This window comes from Mytilus trossulus, unplaced genomic scaffold (genome assembly GCF_036588685.1).
Source record: "Mytilus trossulus isolate FHL-02 unplaced genomic scaffold, PNRI_Mtr1.1.1.hap1 h1tg000460l__unscaffolded, whole genome shotgun sequence".
In the NCBI taxonomy this organism is placed as follows: Eukaryota; Metazoa; Mollusca; class Bivalvia; order Mytilida; family Mytilidae; genus Mytilus; species Mytilus trossulus.
In genome coordinates, this window is record NW_026963371.1 from 278,756 (window position 1) to 285,102 (window position 6,347).

The 6,347-nt window shown below is 33.8% G+C and overlaps 1 long non-coding RNA gene across 1 annotated transcript; it reads left to right on the forward strand.

Moving 5' to 3' along the window:
* The first annotated feature begins 19 nt into the window (after positions 1-19).
* LOC134702433 (uncharacterized) lies at positions 20-6,057 on the forward strand. Its single transcript, XR_010104409.1, has 3 exons — positions 20-100; positions 810-895; positions 5,960-6,057. It is a non-coding gene; the product is annotated as an uncharacterized LOC134702433 (long non-coding RNA).
* Positions 6,058-6,347: the final 290 nt, after the last annotated feature.

Here is a 6,347-nt window from a genome sequence, read left to right on the forward strand (position 1 = left end):
CAAATAATTTCTTTGATTTCAGAGATGCTAACCTTGCTATTGATTCTGGAGAACCTATGATACCTATTAGGAATAAACAGACAAACACAGATGGGAAAAGGTAATAAATAGAACATTTTTTTAAGATACATGTATATGTAAATTATTTTATTATATTTTGTCTTGAAAAAGATAGATTTGAAGCATTAGCACATATATACAATGTATTTACAAGTATTAGAGAGTTATCTACCCTGTTTAAAAAGCTGACAGCTACTACCAAATCTTCAGTCTACTTTTTTTCCTTTTTGTTCATTATTTATTAAGTTCAGGATAGAGTTTGAAATTTTAATCTATAAAGTTGGATAAAATGATTTAATGCTTGCAATGGTACAGAGCCAATTTGAAAATAAGGAGATGTGGTATGATTGCCAATGAGACAATTCTACACAAGACACAAAATATTAGGTAGAAATGAATCACTATAATAATCACTATAAGTCACCACATGTCCTTCAAAAATGCAAAAAAAACAATACCGCATACTTGGCTACAAAAGGTCTTGATATGACTTATATTAAACATTTAAAAGGAGAAAACTAACTGTCTAATAATGTACTAAATAAATACTGAAAATCAAGCATGATATATATATATAGCAACAAAATTCAACTACTGAATTAATGGTTCTTGACTTTGAACTGGCACATGTATACAGAATGTGGCAGTGATAAACTAGTTTGAAGGCTTAGTGCTATAGTTATCTTCTCTTTTAAGTCTTTTGTTTTAATGCAGAACCAAAGATATCAAAACATTTGTTCTATTTACAGTGTTGAAATACTTAACAGAAATCCATTTGGAATGACAGTGTGTGCAGATCATGGGTGGCAGAAAAGAGGATTTGATAGTTTAACAGGTAACTACTTAAACCTCTGTTCATCCCCAAATGATTGGTATGGAAATTAATCTTGATGGGTTATAGATCTAGTTTAAATTTTGTTAGGTTAGTTTATTTTTGACAAAATTATTGGCATGGACTAAGTAAAATTCATTAAAGTAAGTTCAACTTCATCTATATTATTTAGTATATAAGACTACATCCTGATGTCAATGGTAAGTTGCAAATAAAGCAAAGATTTGTGGGTTGGAGGCTTGCGAGGGGAGATAACCCAATTAAGGGTAATTTTATTATTCAAGATATACAAGGCAATTTAGCAGGCTTAGATTGTGCAGCATTTTTAACTCTTCATTATCTAAAACATTTTGTATTTAGTCAATAAAGACTTACACTAACATTTGTTTCCGTACAAGTACAAATGCTTATAACATTTCCTTGTTCCTTGAATATGCAGGTCATACTTTTTTGATGACTAAACGTAAGTATGGAAATAAAGTTTGTAAGACAGTTGTTAAACACAGAACCTGTGCAACTTGCAAATGGTGGAGGAGAAACAGGCCAGGCAGGAAACCTAAACCTCATAGATGTGTCTGGAACCATAGAGGATCAGCAAGGTTGATGGAGAGCCAAGCAGGCCTTGAGGCAGTCAGAGAGATGATGGAACAAGGAACTCCAATCAAGACTATTGAGGGTGACGGGGACAACACTTTGATGGCAAGGATAAGATCAGAGCTTGGTGTGAATATAAAGAAAAAACTTGACAAGAACCATTCAGTCAAAAATATTGTAAAAAAACTTTATGACCTCCAAAAAAACCAGAAAGATCTGAAACATGTTGTTAAACATTTATCTAAAACAATTAAGTATATATTTGCTAAAAACCAAGGCCAGCCAGAAGCTCTTCAAAGGAACTTAGCTGCATTTATCCCACACCAGTTTGGAGACCACAGTAAGTGTGAGGCTAGGTTTTGTGGATACAAACGGAAGCCAGGAGTGAAGTATCTTCACAGAAGTTTGCCTTATAAAGCTCCTTTGAAAAACCCTGCCCTATGTGAAAAGTTAATTAGTTTGTTTGAGCTAATAGTTGGAAATGCCACTGTTTATTCAGATCTTGGATCAAGCCAAGCTTGTGAAGCCGCCCATAGAGCAGCAACACTTCAGGCTCCAAAGCACTTACATTATGGTGAAAGTGAAAGTCTAGATTACAGATTAAAAGCCACAGCTGCTTGCATAAATGAAGGACTAAGCTACTTATCTGAGGTTAATGATTCGTGACAAAAAAGTTTTATCTTGTTTTGTTTAGTTACTTAATGTGCATGATTATTCATTTATGTTCATAAAGGGCTTTGACAGAGACAAAGAAGATTTCGAACTGGAGTATTTTTGTTATTTCAAGGCTGAGGCAACAAAGTCCTATGGATACATTATTTCTTATTTTGTGTGTTTGTTCCTATGCATGAATTGTTTAAAATGTTTTTTCCATTTTGGAACATTTGATACATATATAAAAAAAAGACAATTGAAAAATGGAATATATTTTTATAAAGTGAACTATTTTACTTATTGAACTAGAGGCTCTAAAGAGCCTGTGTCGCTCACCTTGGTCTATGTGCATATTAAACAAAGGACACAAACGGATTCATGACAAAATTGTATTTTGGTGATGGTGATGTGTTTGAAGTTCTTACTTTACTGAACGATTTTGCTTCTTACAATTATATCTATAATGAACTTTGCCCGTTAGTAACAGAGAACTATATTTGGTAAAAATTTACATAAATTTACCAAATTAATGAAAATTGTTAAAAAATTGACTATAAAGGGCAATAACTCCTTAAGAGCGGTCAATTGACCATTTAGGTCATGTTGACTTATTTGTAGATTTACAGTTTATCGCTATCTATAATAGTATTCAAAATAACCAAAAACGGCAAAATTCCTTTAAAAATTTCCAATTGGAGGGCAGCAACCCAACAACCAGTTGTCCAATTCATCTGAAAAATTCAGGGCAGATAGATATTGACTTGATTAACAATTTAACTTCTTGTCAGATTTGCTCTTAATGCTTTGCTTTCATAGTTAATATAAGCCAAAAACTGCATTTTACCCTATGTTCTATTTTTAGCCATGGTGTCCATCTTGGTTGAATGGCCAGATCATCGGACACATTTTTCAAACTAGATACCCCAAAGATGATTGTGGCCTAGTAGTTTCAGTGGAGATTTTTGTAAAAGATTACTTACATTTATGAAAAATGGTTAAAAATTGACTATGAAGGGCAATAACTCCTGGTTATGTTGACTTATTTGTAAATCTTACTTTGCTGAACATTATTCCTGTTTACAGTTTATCTCTATCTATAATAATATTCAAGATAATAACCAAAAACAGCAAAATTTCCTTAAATTTACCAATTCAGGGGCAGCAACCCAACAACGGGTTATCTGATTCATCTGAAAATTTCAGGGCAGATAGATCTTGACCTGATCAACAATATTACCCCATGTTAGATTTGCTCTAAATACTTTGGTTTTTGAGTTATAAGCCAATAACTGCATTTTACCCCTATGTTCTATTTTTAGCTGTGGCGGCCATCTTGGTTGGTTGATTAGGTCACGCCAAACATTATTTAAACAAGATACCCCAAAAATTATTGTGGTCAAGTTTGGATTAATTTTGCCCAGTAGTTTCAGAGGAGAAGATTTTTGTAAAAGATTACTTTAATTTACGAAAAATGGTTAAAAATTGACTATAAAGGGCAATAACTCCTAAACGAGTCAACTGACTATTTTGGTCATGTTGACTTATTTGTAGATCTTACTTTGCTGAACATTATTGATGTTTACAGTTTATCTTTATCTATAATAATATTCAAGATAATAGCCAAAAACAGCAAAATTTCCTCAAAATTACCAATTCAGGGGCAGCAACCCAACAACGGGTTGACTGATACAACTGAAAATTTCAGGGCAGATAGATCTTGACCTGATAAACATTTTTACCTCTGTCAGATTTCCTCAAAATGCTTTGGTTTTTGAGTTATAAGCCAATAACTGCATTTTACCCCTATGTTCTATTTTTAGCCGTGGCGGCCATCTTGGTTGGTTGATCAGGTCACGCCACACATTATTTAAACAAGATACCCCAAAAATTATTGTGGCCAAGTTTGGATTAATTTGGCCCAGTAGTTTCAGAGGAGAAGATTTTTGTAAAAGATTACTTTAATTTACGAAAAATGGTTAAAAATTGACTATAAAGGGCAATAACTCCTAAACGAGTCAACTGACTATTTTGGTCATGTTGACTTATTTGTAGATCTTACTTTGCTGAACATTATTGCTGTTTATAGTTTATCTCTATCTATAATAATATTCAAGATAATAACCAAAAACAGCAAAATTTCCTCAAAATTACCAATTCAGGGGCAGCAACCCAACATCGGGTTGACTGATACAACTGAAAGTTTCAGGGCAGATAGATCTTGACCTGATAAACATTTTTACCCCTGTCAGATTTCCTCAAAATGCTTTGGTTTTTGAGTTATAAGCCAATAACTGCATTTTACCCCTATGTTCTATTTTTAGCCGTGGCGGCCATCTTGGTTGGTTGATCAGGTCACGCCACACATTATTTAAACAAGATACCCCAAAAATTATTGTGGTCAAGTTTGGATTAATTTGGCCCAGTAGTTTCAGAGGAGAAGATTTTTGTAAAAGATTACTTTAATTTACGAAAAATGGTTAAAAATTGACTATAAAGGGCAATAACTCCTAAAGGGGTCAACTGACCATTTCGGTTATTTTGACTTATTTGTAAATCTTACTTTGCTGAACATTATTCCTGTTTACAGTTTATCTCTATCTATAATAATATTCAAGATAATAACCAAAAACAGCAAAATTTCCTTAAAATTACCAATTCAGGGGCAGCAACCCAACAACCGATTGACCGATTCATCTGAAAATTTCAGGGCAGATAGATCTTGACCTGATAAACATTTTTTACCCCATGTCAGATTTGCTCTAAATGCTTTGATTTTTGAGTTATAAGCCAAAAACTGAATTTTACCCCCATGTTCTATTTTATGCCGTGGCGGCCATCTTGGTTGGTTGACTGGGTCACGCCACACATTTTTTTAACTAGATACCCTAATGATGATTGTGGCCAAGTTTGGTTTGATTTGGCCCAGTAGTTTCAGAGAAAAGATTTTTGTAAAAGATTACTTTAATTTACGAAAAATGGTTAAAAATTTACTATAAAGGGCAATTACTCCTAAACGGGTCAACTGACCATTTTGGTCATGTTGACTTTTTTGTAGATCTTACTTTGCTGAACATTATTGCTGTTTACAGTTTATCTCTATCTATAATAATATTCAAGATAATAACCAAAAACAGCAAATTTCCTCAAAATTACCAATTCAGGGGCAGCAACCCAACAACCGATTGACCGATTCATCTGAAAATTTCAGGGCAGATAGATCTTGACCTGATAAACATTTTTACCCCCGTGTCAGATTTGCTCTTAATGCTTTGGTTTTTGAGTTATAAGCCAAAAAATGCATTTTACCCCTATGTTCTATTTTTAGCCGTGGCGGCCATCTTGGTTGGTTGACCGGGTCACGCCACACATTTTTTAAACTAGATACCCCAATGATGATTGTGGCCAAGTTTGGTTTGATTTGGCCCAGTAGTTTCAGAGGAGAAGATTTTTGTAAAAGCTAACGCCGGACGACGCCGGACGCCAGACGCCGGACGCCGGACGCCGGACGCCGGACGCAAAGTGATGCTAAAAATGCACCAAGTTGTAATAATTAATTGAACCTGGGAGTTTAGGATTACAATTGGAAAAAACTATAAATTTTTAACTTTTGATGAACATAATAATATAATGTTAACTGGACTGTTTGAAAAAAAATCTTTAACACAACAGCTCTTTATATCAGGATTAAAAGAGATGCATCTCTTTAAAATTGCTTGCTGGCTTGGTTTTTTACAATAACATATATTATATACATACTGATAATGCATATACATGTTATAACACATTTTTATGTCATTATTTACCTGGTTAATTTTTCAGACTTTTAAAGAACATGGCCTGTCTCCAGGCAGTTACACTAGTGTACCATACAACTTAAAGAAAGATATGGAAAGAGAATGTCGTCAACAGAAAGCAACACAACTAGATAACCAGATGCTCCGCAGGGCGTAGCTTTATACGACCGCAGAGGTTGAACCCTGAACAGTTGGGGCAAGTATGGACACAACATTCAAGCTGGATTCCGCTCTAAATTTGGATTGTGATTAAATAGTTGACACAGCATAGGTTTCTGACACAGAATGAATGTATTCAAATGAACTTAAAATTTTTGTTCTCTCTTAGAGCAATTCACTATGCTGTTGAATATTAATCCTCTCAAAAAAATGTTTGAAGAAATTTTCTTTTTATTTATGAAATTTCAAATGAG